This window comes from Primulina huaijiensis, chromosome 2 (genome assembly GCF_012295235.1).
Source record: "Primulina huaijiensis isolate GDHJ02 chromosome 2, ASM1229523v2, whole genome shotgun sequence".
Taxonomy (NCBI): domain Eukaryota; kingdom Viridiplantae; phylum Streptophyta; class Magnoliopsida; order Lamiales; family Gesneriaceae; genus Primulina; species Primulina huaijiensis.
In genome coordinates this window covers 18,286,422-18,311,546 of record NC_133307.1, presented here as the reverse complement: position 1 = coordinate 18,311,546, position 25,125 = coordinate 18,286,422, and the positions used below count along the sequence as shown (strand labels likewise).

General features: G+C 33.3%; 1 pseudogene; it reads right to left on the bottom strand.

Annotated features, from left to right (window-relative positions):
* Positions 1 to 9,685: 9,685 nt before the first annotated feature.
* On the bottom strand, positions 9,686 to 24,744 carry LOC140957042 (BEL1-like homeodomain protein 7; annotated as a pseudogene).
* Between the last annotated feature and the right edge of the window lie 381 nt (positions 24,745 to 25,125).

Genomic DNA, 25,125 nt, shown 5'->3' with positions numbered 1-25,125 from the left:
ACTTGATATTTAATGTTTTGGAACCAGTAACATTAACTTGGGTGATTATGTACAATTTTTGGAACAAAAACAAAATCATTGCTGCCTATATGCACAACAGCATTAGGGACCATTGCACCCAAGACAAATTGTTGAAAACCAACAAAAAAAAAAAGTTCCAAAACTAATTAACTTTAGCCACTGATGCAACATTTAGCCACTGCAGTTTATAGCACATTTCGGGGCTTCGTAGCATTTGATTTCTACCGATTCTCTCTCAGCCAATGCCGCTAAAACGTGCTCATTTGTACAATCATCATATGCATCTGTAATCACTTTCTGCCCCTCAAAATCATTAACCATCTTAGGCTTCTTACCCTTGTGTTGTAGTGATGATGAATCTCCATTCATGTTGACAGTGAGTAATCCATTAACAGAGTAGGTGGAACAATTTCATCAAACTTACCTGTTGTTGGAGGCGTAGCTGTTGAGAAGCCTAATATGACATCTTCATCGCTTCTGAGATCCTTCTCATCGTCCGATGAAATTAGTATGATCTCGATTTCAGCTTCATCATCACTTGATATAAGCTCAATAACAGTTGGGAATACATCTTTGTAAGTGCTATTCACCGACTCCTCAGATGACACATCCAAATCTTGAGACATTTTTCCTTCAACTACATTTGGGGTGTTTACAAATTGCTTACATGACCGAGTACCAAGGAAAGAAGGAGTTAAATACAAGTAATACATGTATTTATGATGGTACACCTACCACCAATATTGCAACTCCATCTAATCTGTTCCTCAGTAGCAGGGGTTGACAACTAATATTTATTGTAATGTCTCATCTCTATTGGAACCAGAAAAATATTAAATACATTGCAGCATCAAATGGAGAAGCATTCAATTTGCTTCTATACGTGTCAATTGTTTTGGTGTGGAGAAGTTCAAAATTGATCCACGAAATCAACACAATTCAGCACCAAATATGTTGGAAATGAAATTCCGGCGTTTGACAAAATATGAACCAAACTCTAAATTCTGGAGTTTGACAAACTGATCAACCAACTGATACGCGCAATTATATTCAGCAACTGGACTTAACAACGGAAATCAGCAGATCTAATAAAGAAAACTGATCAGTTGTTGTTGGAAACGAAATTTCGGCGTTTGAAAAAATATGAACCAAACTCTAAATTCTGGAGTTTGACAAACTGATCAACCAACTGATACGCGCAATTATATTCAGCAACTGGACTTAACAACTGAAATCAGCAGATCTAATAAATAAAACTGATCAGTTGGAAACCGATCAGTTGATATATTCAGCCGTGTGCTTCCTTCAACTAAACATGTCTCGGGAAAGAACATTCAACCGACAAAGAGACATAGCAGATTGCAACTGAATATGAAACGCCGCACTTCAATCAATACAGCTTAGAACAACGCATTTCGGCTAAAGCAATTAAGACGCCGCATTACAATAAATGAAGCAAACAATGCCCAAGGAATGATGAAGTGGCAATCAACGGATACAAAGATTCAAACATATCTCAAGTTACCATTGGAAGGGAAGCTTATAAATATGACAGAAGAATAGCTGAAAAAGAAACACAGATCACTCTATTCAAAGCTTGCTGTTACTCTGTCAAAATCTTAGCTCACCCTTACTTGATTTATTCGTAGCAGTCAAGGCTACAATTTGAGCTCACTAGCACTTTGTAATAATCGTTAAATTCGATAGTGCTAAGATCAGTTACGCACTGAGAACATTTTGTAATACTAAGAGTTTCAGCTTTTGGCAGTGATAAGTCCAAACTGAAGTGGGTCAGTACAAATCTTGTATTCGATCAAAGTCTTTTAGTGGAAATCCTATCCTTGAGATAGAAGGGGTGACGTAGGAGTAATTGAAATCTCCGAACATCCAGAAACAATCCTTGTGTATTTTATTTCAGTTTTGTATTCTATCTTTCAGTCAGTTAATTTCCGCAACTACTTTAGTTTAACTGATTGTCATTGACCAGCAAGATTCCGAGAATCAGTTTCTCACCAAACTGAACTCAAAACTCGAAAAGATCAGTTTTAATTGTGAGTGTTTATTCAACCCCCCTTCTAAACACTCTTGTTACGTTAATCGATCCTATCAAGTGGTATCAGAGCGGTTGAATCTTGTTCTTGAATACTTTTGATCTATAAACTTGCTAGCATGACTTCATTCAACAAAATTCCTATGTTCTCCAGAGAAGAATTTGATGATTGGAAAATCAGAATGCAGGCTCATTTAGCTGCACAAGATGATGACATGTGGTATGCCATAACTGATGGACCCATGAAGATTCTAAAAACAAATACAGCAGTTTCCATAACAGAAGGGGCACCACAAAGAATAAAAAAGCCCAGAGATGAATGGACAACTGAAGATAAAAGAAAAGCAAATCTTGATAATGTGGCTAAAGACATTCTGTACAAAACGCTGGACAAAGTAACCTTCAGCAAAATAAAGATGTGTATGTTAGCCAAAGAATTTTGGGAAAAGCTGATCCAGCTGTTTGAAGGAAATGATCAAACCAAAGAAAATAAACTTTCTGTTGCTGTTCAAAAATTTGATAACATCAAAATGAAAGCAGGAGAATCAATGCACGAGTATGATGAAAGAGTAAGCAGTATCATCAATGAGTTAAATGCACTTGGAAAAGTGTATACCAACAAAGAGATTGCACTGAAGGTAATGAGAGGCCTTCCCAAAGAATGGGATGTCAAGACCATGGCAATGAGGGAGTCCAAAGATCTGAACCACATTGAACTTCATGATCTGTTTGCTGATTTAAAGGCTTATGAATTTGAGCTGCAGACCAGAGAAGGAGAACTATCTACCCCTGTAGCCACAACTGATCTAGCTGCTGTCAGAACAGAACCAATCAGTTCAGTCGAGAAATCTGCTAATCAGTTGAGCAATGATGCTATGTCATTGTTCATCAAAAAATTTGGAAGGTTCATGAGAAAGAATCAAGGAAACTTCCAGAAGCCATACCAAAGGAACAACTCCAAAGATGAATCAAATGCCTGCGACAACTGTGGCAAATCAGGTCACTTTATGGCCGATTATCCTAAACCCAAGAAGGACAGTCAAGGCTCAACTGATAGAAGAAAGAAATCATATGAGTACAAAAGAAGACCCAAGGAAGATAAGAAGTCCTTCAGAAAGAAACATGAGGTACTCTTAGCTGAAGAAAACAAATCTAAATGGGCAGAAACTGGCAGTGAGGAGGCAGAACCAGAAAGCTCATGCAGCTCTAGTGATGATGAGGAGGTCAAGTGCTTAATGGCTAATGATGCAGAAGAAGAATCATCTAGCCAACATGTATTTGATTTTAGCTCAACTGATTTCACACGAGAAGAACTCATTCTAACACTACATGACATGGTAAATGAGAATCAAAAGCTTGCATCATCATTTGAAAAAATCAAAGCAAATCAAACTGATCCCACAGACAATAAAATCAAAACTGATGAATCAGTTGATGGGTTGAGTCTAAAAAGGGAAATTGCTGAGTTAAAAGCAGAGAGAAACAAAAATCAGTCATTAATCCAGAAATTGATTCTTGAAAACTCAAAACAGACTGAGCTCATTCAGTCTTGGAACAAGTCATCTACTGCACTGAATGAGATGCAATTCACAAAAATCATTTTCTGATAAAACTGGTTTAGAGTTCAACACTCAAGGAGAAATATATCCAAATGATACTCAACCAAAGCCAAAAATAGACAAAGGGAAATACATTCATTTTGTCAAAACAGCAGTGATACAAGAACAAATTGAGCCCAGTAAACTGATTGAGCAACCTACTAAGAATATGAACAAGGCTAGAAGATATGGGATTGGTTATAATAAAAAATTCTCAACTGATTCACAAAGTCAGTCATCAAAGAGGTCTCACAAGAACTATTCGAATAGCTATTTCAATTACTATAACTGCAAGCCAGTTCAGAAGAAATATAGACTGAACAATCAGTTGAATAAAGCTAAAACAAATATTGTATCATCTGTACACTACACTTCAAGCACACAAAAGCCGAGAAAAACCATTTGGAATACAGCTACTGGAAAATCTGTTAAACTAATCCAAGTGTGGATTTCTAAGGGAATAATCAGTTCAGGACCCAAATAGATATGGGTANCGAGAAAAACCATTTGGAATACAGCTACTGGAAAGTCTGTTAGACTAATCCAAGTGTGGATTCCTAAGGGACTAATCAGTTCAGGACCCAAATAGATATGGGTACCAAGTTATATTATATGTGTGATTACAGGTAACAGGTACAAACAAGAACTCAATATGGTATTTGGACAGTGGATGCTCGTGACATATGACAGGAGATGCAAGTGTGTTATCCCAACTGATCAAATACACTGGTCCAAACATCAGTTTCGGGGACAATTCCAAAGGTAGAACTGTGGGTAAGGGTAAGCTTATCCATGATAACTTTACTTTTAAAGATGTTCTATTAGTAGAAAACCTGAAGTATAACTTGATTAGCATCAGTCAGTTATGCGACAGTGGATTCTCAGTACAATTTGACAAAAACTCATGTTTAGTCAAAACTTCAACTGATGAAATCATACTAACTGGCAAACGTTGTGGAAACACATGTAAAGTCAGTTGGAATGATCAAACTTATGCACCAGTTTGTTTTATTGCTTCCAAATCATCTAAAAACTGGTTGTGGCATAAAAGGCTAAATCATTTAAACTTTAAATCCATTGCCTATCTCAGTAAACATGAACTTGTAACTGGTTTGCCCAAAATAGACTTTTCAAAAGAAAAACTTTGCTCAGCATGTCAGTATGGTAAACAAGTACGATCCTCTTTCAAAAACAAGGGATGTAAATCTTCATCCCGATGCTTAGAACTGTTGCACATGGATCTCTTTGGTCCTATACCAGTCATGAGCTTAGGAGGAATGAAATACACATTGGTAGTTGTAGATGATTTTCCAAGATTTACTTGGGTTATTTTTCTCAAATCTAAAGACCATACTGCTTCGCAACTAATAAAGCTCTTCAAAAGACTTTTAAATGAAAAATCAGTTGGAATTGATCGAATCAGATCTGATCGAGGAACTGAATTCATCGATCAAACTCTTTCAAATTTCCTAGAAAATGCTGGAATTAAGCATGAGCTCTCAGCAGCGAGAACTCCTCAGCAAAATGGTGTAGCTGAGAGAAGAAATCGGACTCTTAAAGAAGCTGCCAGAACAATGCTTGCTGATTCTGGTATTTCTCAAAGATTTTGGGCAGAGACAGTAAACACTGCGTGTTATACTCAGAACAGATCAATGATTAATAAGAATCATATGAAAACACCTAATGAGATCTGGCATGGAAGAAAAAGTATGATTATTTATTTCAAAACATTCGGCTGCAGATGTTTTATTCTTGATAATGGTAAAAATTATTTAAAAGCGTCTGATGCTAAATCTGCAGAAGAAATATTTCTTTGATACTCATCAGTTAGTATAGCCTATAGAGTCTTCAACAAGAAAACCCTAAATGTTGAAGAATCTGCTCATGTTGATTTCGATGAAACTGAACTAACTAATAAGCCAACTGATCAAGTTGACCTAGTTGATCGATTTACAGATATCAGTTTGGAAGATGATGACAAAAATGAAAGTCATGGCTATCAACACATACTTCAAACACCTGAACCAGAAGTACTAGACCAATCAAATGTGCAGGAAGTCGTTGCTGATGATCAGTTGACAGAGCATAATGATAACATTCAAATACCAGTTGACGAAGCACCAACTGAGACTGAAAACTGTGTTCAGTTACCAACTGAAGAAATTGCTGATACAACAAATACTGAGTACAGATGGAGAAAATCACATCCACCTGAACTGGTAATAGAAAATCCATCTGATCCAGTAAGAACTCGCAATCAAATGTTAAATTTATTTATCTATTCATCTTTTGTTTCACAACTAGAACCGAAGAAAACTGATGAAGCTCTTGCTGATCCTAACTAGGTAAATGCAATGCAAAAAGAGCTAAATCAGTTCACTTATAACAATGTCTAGAACTTAGTTACAAGACCAATTTCAAAAACTATTATAGGTACAAAATGGGTATACAGAAATAAACTGAACGAGGATGGTTCAGTTGTACGCAACAAAGCAAGATTAGTGGCACAAGGATATAGGCAAGAAGAAGGAATTGACTATGATGAGACGTATGCTCCAGTTGCAAGACTGAAGCAATCAGAATTTTTCTTGCTTATGCATCACACAAGAAATTCAAGGTATATCAGATGGATGTAAAGAGTGCATTCCTGAACGGTAAAGATTGTACTATGTCGTTATCAATCATTTCAGTTCTATGATATTATTGGATAGTTTTTACTATTATTGTGCCTCGCCGGCAGTTGTTGTGTTATTTGAGGGAGTATATTTAGTTATTTTGAGTATATGACTTTCTGGTATCTCCTATTTAAGGGGAAGCCGTATCAAAATTTTTATAGGTCCAAAAGTAAAATTTTAACTCGTTTTCCATTGTTTACTAATTAAATCATGATTGCATGTTAATAAATCGTGATTAGATTAACGAGCCCTAATGGTTGGTATCAGATCATAGAATGGGTTACACTCGAATTAGAGTTATCAATTGAATTTAGGCTATAATGATCCAATTTCCATTATCAACATAGAATGATTTAAACATGTTTGGGACCCCTGGACGTGACCCTACAGCAGCTAAGAGCCGTGCCCCTCTAAAAAACCCTAGCTGAAACCCCAGCTCCTTTAAACCCAATTTTCATTCATCCTCCTGCCCTATCCTTTTCAGCCTTTAAACATGCACCTAATGGTCCCTAAAACCTCTGAAATTCATCTCTTTTTATTGCCTTGGCATGGCAGTCCCCTTATGCAACATAAACATGGATTTAGAAACATAAAAATCAAGGTTTTGACATGTACAAGCCATAAAAATGAAAATAATGGAAAGTGTATCATGTTTTACATGAAATCATGTTAAATACATATAATATGGTATGAACGATGAGTGAAGGGAGATTAAGGCGTGTCTTTGCGTATTTCACGCAGAAAAATAACGTGCAATACGAAGAACGTTGACGCAGAGACGCGGGATGAAACCTTGCTAAATTCTCTTCAAAACTTACGTGAGCTTGCTCTCAAAACCGTGTGCGTGTGCGTGTGCGTGTGTGTTGATGTAGAAAGAGTCCCAGTGTTTCTAGGCGAAGGGTGCGTGAGTTTGATGGGAATAAAATACTTGAAAGCCTTTATTTTTGATATAAAACACTATGGTACAAGGTTAGCCCAATAACCTAGTATCATAGACCCATTATAAAGTAGGAAAATTATTTTGTTTAGAAAAATTTTCGAAAATGTTATCCGAATTCCCAAAATGTTCATATTTTTTGTCAAATATCGAATGCCAGTTTAAAATACGACTCGGCGCGTAAAACCATCTTAAAAAGCACCATTTTTGAAAATACCATTTAAAATATACCATATATATTAAATAATTAAAAATAATCATTTAATAAAAATATTTTCTCTCTATGGTCCCCGGTCTCCGTTCCTCGATCGCATCTAGAATAATCTTTAAAATATAGTTTTATACATTCTAGTAGAAAACCACATTTTAACCATGTAAACTTGCCTACCATATTCAATACATGCAATTAAAATAATTTAATTAGACATTTTTCATTTTTCCTAGATTTGCATGCAGTTGGATTACGTTGTCATATTTTGGACCTTACAGTAAATATCCTTGGGAGATGCACAATTCAAATCTCAAAAGTCAATGTATATTCTGACCTTGCCACTCTTTTTCATGACTGGAACAATGTTCAAAACTCATTCAGTATATCTTATTGGCTTTATAAACTTGGCCTTTAACAGTTTCTCGACTGCCTCTTTCACTTTCAACTCAACTTCTTTTGACATGCAACGAGGGGGATGTTGAAATGGTTTGAAACCCTATTTGAGTAGAAGTCAATGTTCGATCAATTTCTTGTCCAACCCTGGTATGTCATCATAATTCCGTGCAAAACAGTATTTGTACTCTCTCAACATTAACCAAATCTTGCTTCAACCATTCTTCTAGTAGCTTAGTCACAAATAACATTTTAGGATTCTCAAGCTTCCCCAAATTTATTTCTTCTAATGGGTCTTGTACTTCATGTTGACCATCTTCCATTTGACGTGGCGCCATGAACAACTGATCTACTTAGAGTTCATCTTCTTCATATTCTTCCTCTTGGACAATATCAGTTCATGGGTGTCCCATGCTTCCTTTTCTTCTAGTTTGTTCAGTACTTGTTGTACATGCACCTTCCATATAGAGGTTGCAGCTACCTGTTTTCCATTTCGGTTCAACTTAGTTATCAAGTTCCTCGATCAATAGCTGAATTATAGGCCTAGGAGGTACGCTAATAGTAGGATTGAGGATTCTCTCTAACACCAAGCTTGGATTCTGTCCCCATCCCCTTAATTGACATTTCCTTTCCTTCTTGGCGGCATAATCCTATCCCACCGGGCGTGCCAAAAATTGTTTGCACAATATTTTGAGTTTCGAGCTTGTCAGGTGTAAAGATGCACCAATTTGTGTAGAAACTGATAAAAATCTAACTTCTAAAAATGCAACGATTTTAGATACTAAATTTTACCGTTTATTATGATATCATAAACTAATATGACGCTATAAACATAGAAAACTAAATAAAAACTACTGGAAATTGAGAGATAAACTCCTAACATGATCTATATTTTCAATAAAATGTAGGAATTTACAAAATATTAACATATATTAAAATAACGTTGCTGAAATATGAAAGAAAATGACTTGAACAATTGAAATCTGGAATGAAAACGATTGACTAAAGCTATGAGAATTCTGCAGGGAGTTTTCTAGAATTTGTGTGAGAGATGTCTGTTTTTTTCCTGCCGATACCTTCTTTTTTTTCATTTGTACTGTGCAGTTTTTTCCACTCTCTCTATGACTCACGATCTGTCCATGTTTCTTTCCCATGATCTCCTCCTATCTGCACGTCATTTATTAATCTATTCAAACTAATTTTGAATTAATATGCTTTCTTATCTTATCTGCTTTTTCTATTTCTCTTCCTAGGCTTGATTAAGAGTTGGGCATGTCCAACTTTAGGCCGAATTAAAATATAGTCTCAACATATGTATATAATTATTTACGTAAATATTCAATCAAACATGAAATAGTTTAGTAGTAAGTTGTTGTGTTGTGCTAAATACATGGTTCGAATTTGGTTCGGGTCAAAATGTGATGTTATTTTTTTTATTATTTTAACAAACATGTATAAAGTCCATCTTGTCCTTTAAGTCACTTTCTTTGACCAAATTAGAAAAGTCAGACTCTTTCTAATTAAAATAAATTGGTCGGGAGTCGTATATATTTTAAGGACCCTTTTGAAGGTCTATTTGTACATATATTTATAAAATAGTATATATTCTCCCGATCAGATGCTTATTCTTATTTCTAACTAAAAATCTTTTAATTTCTCAAATAAGTACCTCGTTTTCTTTGTTTTTTCAACACACACACAAAAGATTTGATTAAAAAAAAGAAACAAGGAAAATATCCTTTCTTATAGTTGTGTGCTCAGTGCATTGAATGATAGCCCCAATAAACCAGGTTTATATAGATATGAATAAAAGAGAATATTCGACATTTCTACAATTGACAATATAATGTTCACAAACCATAAATTTACACTTGAAAAATCCTTAATCATTCCATCACCACAGTTAACTCAATTATATTCTCTCCTGATCTATTCACAAAATGCTCTCAAAATATAACGAAAACCAATAACCTCACACTTTGCTTAAACTAGGTAGTTAATGTGTGACTCAATATTCTACCAGGCCTCGAAGTCTCTGATCGAAAGTTGGCTCATTCTTGGAACATTTTCTCCATGCCTAAGCCCCAACGTAAGCGACACATCCCGCGACGAATTCCCTCCGCGGCCACCGAACTCACCCATTCCCACCACGCAGTCGCCTGGCTCCACCACGTGTTTTCCAATCGAATTTGATCCATGCCCATGCAGATTAATGGTTTTTCTCGAAGGGTCCTTTTCTGCTGCATTGATTTCCAATCTTGTGCTCCCTGATGAGGATATTGGAGTCTGTTCTGTGTCTTGTACCTCTTCCTCAAACTCTTTTTTGTACATTTCTTCAACCATGGGCTTCCATAGACGAACCCTTGCATTTATGAACCAGTTGGAAACCTGGAAAATGCATAAAATCAGTTCTGTGATTTGCAATAAATTAATTATTTTGTTGCAGTATATATTGGATTCACTTCATTCAGTAATATTAACTTTATTTTTGTACATTTCTTCAACCATGGGCTTTCCTTACATACCCTTATATACATACCTTCACCATTTTTCTCTCACTATTTTTCAATTTTTGGATGTGAACTTAGCAAAGCATTAATATTAATTGCCATTTTCGAAAAAACAAAAAAAAATCATCAATATTGTTGAAACATTATTTTATTAAAAATTTTAAATATTTTTTAAAATTAATATCAATGAAAATAATATAAATTAAATATTTATAAAAAAATTATTTTCATTAATTAACTCAATGACAAACTTAAATGATTTTATGTTTTATAATTTATTTTTTATAAAAAAATGCATTAGTTGACTAAAATCATGAATCTAACCACCGATAACATGAACCAAAAATGAAATATACAAGTTAAGGGCCACGAGATCAGGCTTATATCCATGGTTTCTCTATTAAGTATAGCTTTTAGCTCCATTCTCCAAAATACTTTTTGAGATACACACTACATACAAAGGTATACATACATATATATACTAATAAACAAATGTGGATGTAAGCACAGTTTGGATTCAAAAACCAATGTGAAAACATCGTTTTCGCAGATATATGGCACATCGATTTTGACACCAAAATACGTAATGAGTACCTGATTTTTAGATAAACCGGTCTGTCTGGACAACAAATGTTTGTCTGCTTCACTTGGGTACCTGATCAGACAAAAATATAATGTTTCATGGATGTTATGCAGGCATATATATATATATATAATAATTGAAGGGATCTAATGGGAAAATCTTCAAAGTTATTTCTAATTAATGTATTCAGTATCGGACTTATGTTCACTTCAGAATGGATAATTACTTCTCGGTTAGAAAACTTTACTTAATTCTGTACAGAAGTCTTCAAATTTTAAGTTAACATTAATGTATGTCTTCAGTGATTGCTAGTTTCTAACTCACCCCCTAACGATATCTTTTTCTTTTTCATTTTTTTTTTATGAAATGGTTTATACCTTTTTAAGCTGGAAAATTTTAATTTTTTTGTCTATAATTTGCACGTTTTTCATTTTTGATCTTATTGTCGGTCAATTTACGATTTTAATCCACTAATCTAATTTTTTTTTTTTGCAATTTCAGCCTTTTTCACCAGAGCACTGATATGGTACCGGAAAATGATGATATGTCATTCAAAATTGCTGTTATATCGTCGAACATTGTTTATTATGCTTCTGGTTCCACATCAGCATTCCAATGAAAAACTAAAACTGAAAAAATACAAATTAGTATGTTAAGATCATGAATTGTTACGACCAAAAATTTTAAAAGAAATGCAATTTATATGACAAAAATGTTGTTTCCTTTTTTAAGTTTCATAACGAAGAGGATAGAAAAACAAACTATATGCATGTGTATCTCTCATTACTACTTCTATGCTCACTCTAGCTTTAATCTTTTTTAAGCACATAAAACTTTCAGTGGAGAGGATCCAAATTGATGTTTGATTCAAGCTGAATAGTAGATATTTGGATTTATATCAGTCAAACATTGAACAATTAATTAATATTTTTTTTCATAAAACCAAGTATAATAGATAGCATCTACAATGGTGGAAGGGAAAAACTGTAAATAATCGAGTAATCATAATCTGATCTCAATCCTAACATTAGAATTTTATCTATCATTATTTCACATCATATCTGATCACTTCGTATAACTTATTCATACATAATTGCAGGACATACAACCCTAGCTAATATATATAAAACTAAATAAGCAATGTTGGAAGATCCTAAATTTTATGCCTAAACTAAGATATCATCAAAGATCCTAAATCCAAGTCAACTGGGCACAGAAGCACCCTTTCATGCTAAAATTTCGACCAAGTTCCAATTACGGTCCGACCGACATCTGATTGATTAGGGAAGTACTCCATTATGATCTCAGTGCCCACCGAGGGACAATAATTCGTAAAACTAATGTCGGAATGATCAGTCTTTATATATGTTAGATGTAACTTTCAGAATATCCATGATCTAGATAGGAGCTAACTGGACATGTAACGTTAGATAAAAACAACATGATGCAACCATTACACAAGCTAGGTAAGAAAACACACTGCTTTATTTGGAAAACTCTTGATGGGTGAAAAGAAAAATACCCAAGAGCAAAGGAGAGAATTCATTATATCAGAAAATGAGTACAAAACTAAGAAAATTAAAAAGAATTCGGGTCACAAACTCTAACAGGACAGATAACAGATATATAGAAACAGAAACGATCGCGAAATCAATTTCTAAATAATATTTTTACAAAAACAATCAAGGCATATGTGCATGTGCATGTGCGTGTGTCTATACTATATTATAAGAGGAGAATACCTTAGAATAACTACTTTGATATGATCACTTCAAAATTACAATTACCATCTTTATTTTTAATTAATTTACTAATTATTTATTTGATAACTTATCTAAAAAAAATGAAAATTACTCACAAAAGTAGACAACAATTTTTTTAATTAATTAAATAAATATTTTTAGCTAATTATCCCAATAACGTGATAAAAAAAATTAAGAAAAAAAATAAAGAAGTCAGGAGCCCCTGTAAAACAAGGAACAATAAAAATAAAATACAAAAGAAAAAAATATAATGTCAAATTCCCAAATTCCACAACTAAAAAATGTTTAACATAAAAAAAAATTATATAAGCACGCAACGTGTGTATATAATGAAACATCAATAATATCTGATAAAAACATTGAAATTTAAGAAGTATGTGTCATTAAATATATTTTAGTAACTAATTTGATCATATTACAAAAGTAGAATCATAATTAAAAACATAATAAAAATTGGAAACTAGTATGTTTTGAAAATGAATTTGTAGGTTGGATATGTCATTATTAGCACCCCTTTTCTTGTATATGGATAAACAAAGTGTTGTTTATCATATATAGCTAACAAATCAAGGTTCCTAACAGAGAGATCTTTAATTTGTGAAAAACATCCTTTCAGACAGACACCATTCCCAACTTATATAAAATGTCTGCTGGCATTTGTTTGTTTGTTTGTATGTATATGCGATCAAATCCAATAGAAACGGAAAGGAAAAAAGACAAAGAGAGAGATGAAGAGTATATACGGATGTAGGAAATGCTCAAAAAGCCACGATCTCAGAATGTTGACAGATCTCTCAGGCAATCCTCTCTGGGGTCTCCAAGATTCAGGATCCAGCATTCCCATATGCTCAATTGCCTTTTGTTGCCTATGTTTTTGTTCAAGAATTTTCAGTCTTGGTGTTTCCCCTTTAGTGAACCCACTCCCTCCTTTTACATGTTTCTCCCCTAAAGCTTCACAAATCAGCCTCAGTTCCCCTATTATGGCATCCTTTATGAATCGGAAATGCCGCGACATCGCCTTCTGAGCGAGCCCCGTGTATGCATATGCCGCCCCTTGCCCGATTATATTGTCGAATGAGTTCACTATTGCTTGCATTTGTTCAAAGTATTCAGTGTATCTGGCATCCACCTGACGTATATTATAATGCAATATCGAGTTTTACGATCCTGGACTATTTGTTCTTGCACCAAAAAACTATAATTGGTAAAAATAACGCAGTTATATTTTTCAAAATTTATGCAGCGGCACACACGCACACGCACATATATATAAAAAGAAGCAAAATCAATGGTTACTTTTTAACAATCCCCTTGTCAACAATTATTCCAAATTACAAGTTATCTATGACAATCAAATACATAAGTCTAGCTCTCTACAATGACAACACACAAGCCATTATCTCACTAAGTGTGCTCGGCTATACGGATCTTCCTACATACGCTATTGTGCTCTATCTCCTATCATATCAACATCTATATTTAGATAATACATATTATGTTTATTTGATCAACCTACGGCGATTGCATTAAAATCTATAAGTTTTTTTTGCTATACATCACTCCACACTAAGTTTAACATAATCTTTCAATATACGTATCATATAGACAATCCGCACAATCTAGCAGGATGGGATGTAGGAGCGTTGGTTTTTATCACGCAATTATTGAATATAGTTCAATTTGTTGATCTTAAAGAAAATTGATTGATGAGTTAGTTGTTAAATGATGAAGTTCTAATTGTTTATTGAGGACCTTTTTTTTTCTCTTTTTAATCAAAGCCTGACAACAATTCACCACCATGCATTATTTAAAATATCTAATTCAATCATTATTTAGAAAGAATCAAGTGAAAATATGGTCCCCAATGAAGCACATACATTATATTTTGCTTGACCAGAAAATATGTAAACAATTCTATAATCTTGATTGGATTCCCAGCTACTATAATGGAGGCATGCCGACTATTTGCTCAACATGTACCCCCCAAACTGTAGTCTGTCATGCCAAAAATACTAGATCGAATTGATACTTCATCAAAAAATTCTTCAGCATTAAAATGATTTCATTTGTATATGATGAGAGTGTCCCTAAGAATTTTATTTGAGTTTTATAGTAAGTGTTACTTTTGGTGAGATATTAGCATGTACCATGTGTGTGTGTGTGTGTGTGTGTGTGTGTGTGTGTGTGTATATGTATATATGTATATATATATATATGTGTATATGTATGTATAGATAGATAGATAGATACCTCATCAAGCATTGAAAGTAGCTTAATTTTCTTTCTATGGTGTCCAGTCCTCTCAGCAGGGGATAAAGGATGTCGATCCTTGGACGAGGATGGTTGATCCATGATCGAATTAGGGTTTCTCCCTACTTTCTTGAACTGCTCTCTTCCAACACAGCAGAATTCTTCCAGCAACTCTTGTGCAGCCCTCAAGTATCTCGAATTCCTTAGGCCGGTAGTAATTCTAGCAGATTCTTTCAAGCCGAAATATATTTGATTCTGATCATGATGATGATCTGATAGTAACATTCTCGGAGAATGGAAGAGAATTTGGTTAGTCCCAAGATTGTGGAATCCATATGTATGGCTTGAAGGTCCTAAAATTTCACGATTATGGCAGTAGAGCTCCCCATGTCCTATTCTTAATTTCTTGAATTTGGTGTCGTCCATGTTTGTTAAAGATGAAGATAAAGACAAAGAAAGGCCACGCCCTTCTAAGATTCTTCCCGATCTCAAGGTTTCGGTTTCGGCCCTATCGCTGCTCGGGATCCAAGTAAATTGAGACGGAGGAGTTTCGGATGCTGTAGCAGAACTAGTGAATGGAAACCCTTGAAGATGAAAGTTGTCTGATGAACTGGGAATAAACTTTTGAACAGACACCTGCACAAAGAAATTATTGATTCTAGTGGTCTGAATTTTGATGATTGCATTTGTAAGGTTGCAACAATAATTGGTGGCTTTCTTCTATGAAAATTACCTCATCTGCAGCCGCATTTATTGCCGCAAGTTCCTGTTTTTGAGGCCAATAGAAACTAGCCTGGATCTGATCATCCAACAAGTCGGAGGCAGTTATTTGCCACTGCATCAACCCTCCAGTGCCGCCGTAAATGGCCGGTGGCTGCAGTCGGCCGCTTAAATTATCCATTTGGAATAAAGGCTCGAATTTCTGCGCTTGTATAATCCAATTAATCTCCTTGCTGCTTAGCTGCTAAAGATCTTTCAATGCATTCGAGAAGTTGCTCATGAAGTCCTTGAAAAAAAGAAAATTTGAGGCTAAAAAACCTATTTTTCTTATAACTTTTGGGGGGATTTCTTTTCTTTTCAGATTTGAAGGCAAGTGTTATTGTAGGTAATTGAACATAAGCTTCTGATTCAACAGCATGACCTGCTTATGTGGGACCGCTTATAAATCTAGTCTTCAACCTGATCAGTTACACCAAAAGAAATCAAAGATCAGTATTTTCACAAAGTTAAAAGAAACTAATTTTCTTGAAAACTAAGTCAAGTGGGTCGATCCTTTTGCTCTCCCTCAGTCAAATATTTCTGCTTAATTTATCGAAAAGTACTTATGAACCTGTAAGATATAGGATGAACCTCTGTATGACTATAAACAAATCGAATCGAATCGAGGAGGCATCTTTTTCTTTGATAAATGTGATAGAGAAGTTAACTGGGATGTGTTTGATCCTTAATGCATCGATGTTGGTTTACAAATCTTGAGGAAACAGTTGTTCGTATTGGACAATAGATCAAAAGCAAGAGAGAAGGGATAATGAAAGGAAAGGAGAAAAAGAAGGTCTCACTCCCTCACTTCACTTTCACCAAACTTTCCACGTATTATAAATACAAGTTTACCATTTCTGACCTGTGATAGCTTTTATTTATGCCGAACATGAAAGATGAGAATTCGTGAAATTCAACACAATTAGAAACCGGTTAAAGTTAATAATATAATAATAATATTGAGATAAATAATTTAATGTAATAAAATAATAGTTTAATTGATTTGATAGATTAAATTTGAGATAAAACATTAAAATGATAAATGTAACTTTTTAATAATTAATAAAATATTTTTAATATTGTTTATTAAAGATAATATTATAATTTAAATTCAACGATTTGATTGATGTAAGATAAATAATTAGCATATCGATAAATAAAATAACCGAGTAAACATGAAATAATACAAAATAAAATAAATTTATCAAGAAATTAATTATGTATAACTTCGGATTCTTGAATTTTGAGTTTACATCACCACCTACACACATTCTTCTTATTTTTACCAATCAAGTAAAGATAATGAAGAATTTGAGGCTACAAACATCCATAATTACGTTATTTGTTATTTTAACTTATCTTGCACCTTTTTTTTATTTTTTTTCATGTTGTCGAAATGATGACGTGACACCGAAAAATAATGACGTGACATTGAAAATTATTAACGTGTTCGATATCATGTCAACGCTCCGTTAAAAAATGACTAAATTAGTGAACCAGAATTGCGAAACAACCAACAACAAGACCACAAAATGTAACAAATGCATATTGGGTTGGAGAGTGGAGACCACACCAAATATTTTATTTTATATTTATATGATAAGATAAGCCCCTGTAATAATAAGGGTTTTTTTTAAAAATATTATAAAATAATAAAATTATTGTAAAAATGTGGCAATTTCTAAAAGTTTGTAAAACTAGTACAATCCGGGACTTACTGTCCCGGATTCAATTTTTTTATTATTATTTTTTTTTAACTTTTAAAAAAAAAAAATAAAAGGGATATTGGCGACTGTTTTATCAAACACCGTCGCTATTAGCGACGGTTTAAAATACCGTCGCTATTGGCGACAATTTAAAACATAACCGTCGCTATTAGCGACAATTTAAAACACAACCGTCGCTATTAGCGACGGTTTAAACAAAAACCGTCGCTATGTACGACGGTTTTACCAAAAACCGTCGCTAAAGCACGACGGTTCCGTGACAGTCTGCCACGGATTCTGAGTCCGTGACAGAAAACCACGGATTCAATATCCATTAACCCGTAACCTTCTTTCTGCCTATTTAAATGCGGTGATGATCTTATTTTATCACCAAAACCGAGCAACTTAGGAGCAAAATTATTTCTTTCGATCACCGAGCATCAAACATTCTTTCCAGCACCGTCTTTACTAACTATACTTTGTTTAATTACAATAATTATATTTACTTGATGTAATATTATATCTACAACAATTACAATAATTATATTTACGTGATATAATATTACAATAATTACAATAATTATATTTACGTGATATAATAATAAAAACTATACTTAATTTAATCCTAGTAGTTTTAAGTAAAAATAATAATAACTATATTTAGTTTAATTACAATAATTATAATATTAATTGTTTTATTGGAATTATAATATGTATATAAATTACGGACTTTATATTTACGTGAAATTTTATGTATAGTATAATTATATATTAAGAAGTAAATTTTTTTGTGTAATTTTTTTATAATACTTGTCATTTATTTCAGATATTAGCATCGTCCATTGATATTATTACAAGTTCCGTATAATTACGTCTGAGAAGGTAATTTAATTAATTTTTTTAATATTTTGTTTGTATTATTTATATTATATTAATGTAATTATAATTTTGTTCACTAACATTATATGATTAAGTATAATTTAATTAAATAGTATATTTTTAATATTAATAGCGATATTAAAAAATAATTTGAATATTAAAAAAATAATAAATATGATTTTTTGATTTTTGAAAATATTTCAAGGTTAGTATTTTTAATATAAATAATTTAATTTAATATAAGAATGAGTTATAAAGAATCCGTGATTCTCTTCCGGTAGCTGATTTAATTACAAATTCCGTACAACGACATTTGAAAAGGTAATTTCAATAATTTCTTACATTTTAATTGTATTCTGAAAAATGCAGAAGACTTACGCTATTAATATTCTGAAAAATGCAGAAGACTTACGCTGATAATTAAATAGAAAAGTCTGAAGATCAGTGCTGGAAAGAATGTTCGATGCTCGGTGATCGAAAGAAATAATTTTGCTCCTAAGTTGCTCGGCTTCGGTGATAAAATGAAGAGCATCACCGCATTTAAATAGGCAGAAAGAAGGTCACGTGTTAATGGGTCATTGATATTGAATCCGTGGATTTTTGCAACGGACTCAGAATCCGTGGTAGACTCTTATGGAAGTTGAATCCGTGCCTTAGCAACGGCAGTTGGTAAAACCGTCGCACATAGCGACGGTACTTGGTAAAACCGTCGCAAATAGCGACGGTAATAAAACCGTCGCTAATAGCGACGGTATTTTGTAAAACAGTTGCCAATGGCGACGGGTTTTGTTAGACCGTCGCTAATAGCGACGGGTTTTGTTAAACCGTCGCCGATACCCCTTTTATTTTTTTTTTTTAAAAAGTTAAAAAATAATAATAATAAAAAATTTGAATCCGGGACAGTAAGTCCCGGATTGTATTAGTTTTACAAAGTTTTTGAAGTTGCCATATTTTTACAATATTTTTATTAATTTATAATATTTTAAAAAAAAACCCGTAATAATAATACCTGAGTGTAGAATTGCTCACAGATTATCTGTGTCCTTTAAGACAGAATACATAGATTCACTACACACTGACAATTTCATTGATGACAAGGACTTTGTCTGAAGGAATTAATTAATAGATATCACAATGCTTTCTTCTTGTTTTTTCCCCTTTCCAAGCTGAGAGATCTTAATGCGGTAAAAAGTTAAATTCAAGCCACGGATCTACATTTTCATGCCAAAGTTACCCAATATAATCATACCATATCTATTGAAATGATAGATCTAGTTAAATTCCTAATTATTATTACAATTTTTATTATTAATTAAATGGGTTTTTTGAGATGACAAATTTTAAATGAGTAGGTCTCTTGTGAGACGGTCTCACGAATCTTTATCTGTGAGACGGGTCAACCCTACCGATATTCACAATTAAAAATAATAATGTTAGCATAAAAAGTAATATTTTTTAATGGATGACCGAAATAAGAAATATGTCTCATAAAATACGACTAGTGAGACCGTCTCACATAAATTTTTGTCATTTTAAATTTTTACTTACACGATTGCACTACATTTGGATCAGAGGATTTGATTTAAAAAGACTCAGTTGGTTAAAGATTCTGAAATCCATCGTTGTGGTGAAAAATAATAAATAATAATCAAATATAAATATGGAAGGATTTCGAATCCAGAGTTTTAGAAATCACATAGATAATTCATTCCAAATCCATCCATTCCACAAAAAACCCTTTTCCCACCAAAGCACCATTCAATGATAAAGATACCCACAAAAGCTCTTAGAGCCAAACTTTTAGGCTTGATAATTGATCACCAAGTATTTTATTACACTTGGTGATTCAGGCTAGTTTATTACACTTGAGTCAATAAATTTCTTAGCCAACCGATGATTTGCAGGACATCTACTCTAACAAAAGATGTCCACAAAAGCTCTTAAAGCCAAACTTTTAGGGTTGATGATTGATCACCAAGTATTTTAAGTTAACTTTCTGTATTATTAAATTTCTTGAAAGGGAAAATAAAGCAAGGATCCGTATTTTTTTTCCCCTCAAACGAGTCAAACAAGCTGTTCCACAGTAAATTTAGTAACATGACGCAATGAAGAGAATTTAAGGGACCAAGTTTTTGTTGTCGGGCATTAAAATTTATTGATGTATGTGTGCCTAACATAGGAGGAAAATGTTTACAATTTATCCGAAAATTGATTTTTACAAAATTTTGGTTTTCTAATTAGCTAAAATTTGGTATAAGTTAATAATTTCGTTTTTTTCCCCATATTTTATCTTATTTTTGCTGAAATTATCAATTTTAGTCAGATATATAACTATATTCAGTATCATGTCAACATTAAAAATATAAATATATATAAAAATTATTACATCGAAACCAAATTTTGACTAGTTAAATAAGCAAAACTCTATCTGAACAGTGTTTGGAATTATTCCCATAGCTAATAATGTTGCAGGGAACTTTGATTTTTATATTTAAATATAGATTAGAAAGACTATAGTTTATCTTGTTTTTTGATAAATTTTAATTTAATTTTCGTACATAGAAGAATCGCGCAAAATGGTTTACCTATTGCTGCTAGGGGACTACCCAAGAAAACAGCAGCTGTGATCAGGTAGATTAACTGTGACAACCACCGTTGTGTTCTCATTGAATTATTGATGCATACAAAACTTAATTTTTCTCTTAAAAAAATTAATTTATATATTGAAAATTATTAATCAATAAATGATACATGAAAAATAGAATGTCGAGAATCATAGTTTACGTATACTTGTGTATTTGCGTACGTAATGTCTGCGTGTACAATTTTTTTCCTAATTTATTTGATTTATAATATAAAATAAAGGTCATGTTGGGTTAAGCGTGTATGATTGAGAGTAATACTGAGATGAGTGACCTTTGGAGAAGTTCTCGTGCATCAAGTTACTAGCATTACGCTGCTTGAACTGGTTGGCTAGGTAGACTGTAAAAGAGTGACGCTAGATCTTAACAGGTAATACTATCTATGCTGGGGACATGACCGACGATAGGAAAAGAGTAAGACTAATTTTTAAGGGTAATGAGACAATACCAGCAGATAAACACAAATCCTCAGACTCTGAGCCTAACATCCCGAGCCATTAGCACTCAAGTAAATGCATTTTGCGCTGCCACAAGTATAAAAAAATAAAGTTACGTCTTGGCTAACGGCTATAATTTTTGACATAGTGGTAAGCTCTGTAAAAGAGTGACGTTAGATCTTAACAGGTTATGCTGTCTCTGTTGGACATAGGACCGACAGTATGGAAATGGTAACTCTGATCTCTAAAAGATATGAGACAACATCAACAGATAAGTACAAACCTCCCCGGACTCACGTCCTTAACATCCCGACCCATTAGCACCCAAGTAGGTGCATTATGTGCCGTCATAAGTATAAAGAAATAAAATTGCACATTGGCTAATACTTATAGTTTTTAGGCTAGTGATAATATTTTAAGTCTAATAATTGATATCAAAGAGAGGTCACAAGTTCAAGTCTCCCAAAAAGCAAATTTATATATTTCTTGGGGGAAGGAGAATGTTGGGTTAAACGTGCATGATGGAGAGTAATACTGAGATGGGTGACCTCCTGGGAGGTTTTCATGCATCAATCTGTCGACGTTACGCCGCATAATATGGTTGGTAAGATGAGTCATAAAAGAGTGCCGCTAGATCTTAACGAGTAATATTGTCTCTACTCTGGACATGACCGACGGTAAATAAAGGGTAAGACCGATCTCTAAATGATATGATACTGTACCAACAGATAAACACGCATATCCCCGAACTTAAGGGCCTAACAGCACGACCATTAGCACCAAAATAGGTGCATTCTGTGCTGTCACAAATATAAGGAATTAAATTGTGTCTTAGGCAATAGCTATAAATTTTGGCTTAGTGGTAAGTGCTTGTTCCTAAGTATCATAAAGAAATCAAGGGTTCAAGCCTCTCAAAAAGCATATTTATATACTTATTGGGGAGAATGTTATGTTAAGCATGCATAAATAAGAGTAATATTGAGATATATTTCCTCGTACGAAGTTCTCGTGCATCAAGTTGCTGACGTTGCGCCGTTTGAATTGGTTGGTTAGGTGGGTGGTAAAAGAGTGATGCTAAATCTTAATGTGAAATACTGTCTCTGATGGGAACATGACCGACAGTAAGAAAAAAGATAAGACTGGTGTCTAAGGAACATGAGACAGCAATAGGAGATAAACACGTACCTCCTCGGATTCATGAACATAATAACACGACCCATTAGCACTTAAGTAGGTGCACTCTGCGCTGGCACAAGTATAAAAAAATAAAATTTCGCCTTAGTTAACAGCTATAGCTTTCGACATAGTAGTAGTAGATTGATCCTAACCGTTCATATCATAATTGTATAAATTCGTGATGAGTCATAATATAATTGGAGAGAAATAATATTGAAAATAAGTTAAAATGATAATTTTTATAATTATTCTTGGTGTAAGGACACATTAGGAACATGGTGGTGTCCTCGACGGTGGACAATTTTATCTCTATTTCTATATATATAGACTTCAGTCAACAACAATAAATAACCATTAAAAATTGGCGAAGATGTCAGCATATAATTACCCCAGTTTTACAGTGTGAGTATTTTATCGCATTTATTTATTTATATATATATAATAAAAAACTATTTTTTTCCCTAAAACTTGTGCGGGTTTGATATGTTCAAATAATAATGTGGCAGTGGAGAATAAGCTCCTTGCAATTATTTCGATGCATTCAAATAGTTTATTTCGGTGGGTATTTTTTTGAATATGACAAGTTAGGAGTGCTGGATTAGATTAGAGCACGACCTCTCACATTCTCCAAAATGTGACGTCGCTCTTATTCACAGGGAGGTCCTCTTTTGTTTTGTTAATCACCAAATAAATTAATTATACACTTAAAAAAGGAATTTTTAGAATATAGATTATACAAAAAATTGTAATGCTTGATGAAGCTCAAGAATTATGTATTTTCTTATATTTCAAAATATTAGTCAAACTATATTCATTTTTTAAAATTTTCTCGAAAAAATGTTCCACCATCTTGTTGCTATAGAGTTGTAAATTTATCAGCCCATTATATTCTTTTTTCACTCTTTTTTTGTCGAGAATAAAATTTTTGATCTCATAATTTGCACATTTTTTAATTTTTATTCATTTTATCAGTCAACTCACGATTTCATTTCACAAATTACACTTTTAGTTTCTTTTTCAATTTTAATTTTTCACCGAAATGTCACTTAGCAATATCATACATTAGCATTTTCCAGTATTAGCAATTCCCAGTTTCATGTTAACATTCAGTTTGAAGAAGACGGAATTGGAAAACAAAATGCAAGCTAATGTACCAAGAGATTATGAATTGGACGATAACATGACCAAACATAAAGAAATGCAAATTACGATACAAAAATTTTATTATCCCCTTTTTTAATTAATATTAATATATATCAAGTTCGATTTTATATGATGATAAGATCGTNCAAGCTCGCATTGGAACTCTTACCTCAAGAATTGCAAAGCTTGATCTTATAAATGCTACTTGTGAACTAAAGCATTTCATTTTAATAGCATTGATTCAGCTGGGCCTTTTGAAATTGACTTCAAATCAATGTATTTACAAAATCAAGAAATTTTTTTTTTTAAAAAAAATCGTACTAGAGGTAGTTTGTGTTCATTTTAAATGAAAAAATTTCATTAAATTTAATACAAAAAAATCATCAAATACAATATCTGGTCATTAAAAAAATTGAATATAGATCTTAATACTCGAAAATGGGCAACCAAGAAGACTAACAAAGGGATTAAACTAATGAAAAATAGTACTAAAATATACGTCTACATTTGCCTTGCTGTTTATTGGTGGAGCAGCCTACTTATGATTAATAGACGTGTGCATATTGACAAGATTTTAGGTCAATTTTTTCGAATGAAATGACACTCAAGTCTATCGAGACCCCTTCTATGCAAATTGAACTGTCCACATTTTTGCTTGGGCCTACAACTAATGCCAAAATAATTGTCGAGTCAAGGCATATACTATAAGCAATAAATAATAACATTTGGTACAAATTACTTGCGTGATATCTTGATTATTTAAGCGTGGTCCCCAATAACTTTAGTTGAGGACAAAATTAAAAGTTCATAGATTGCGATTGGATTTGGCTGTATATATTGTGCACCGTTGAGTAGTCTATGATCTTGTAAGATAAGTTGCTGACAACTATATTAGTATAATCGTCTAACTGTTATGCATAACCAATATTATAGACACGCACATACCAGATAAAGAACCAGAATCACAAAGGGTTAACCTTTGTCAGGAAGACATATGGCTATCGCGACCATTATGGACGCAACACTACAAGGTTTTATAAATCCAAATGTGAACGATAATCTGCCACAGCTCGAACCCCAACCACGTGGTATTAAGTACCACTAAGAGTCACTTTGAAGAAACTGAGTACCAATTTTCGATAGAAACCCTGACCCGGAAAGTTGACCATAACTGTCTAAAAAACGTGGAAACCCAAATCCATCTGCTAGAGGTGCCAGAAGAACTTAAAGTAGATGTGGTAATGCCGTTTTTTAGAAAAAAGAACAAGTGGTAGGAAACAGGTTGTCCTACAGTCTCAACAGCCATGGCTGATTCAGGAAAAATCACATGGCAACTGTTCCGAAAAGAATTTTTGAAGCAATATTATCTAGCAGAATTCCGTTTGTAAAATT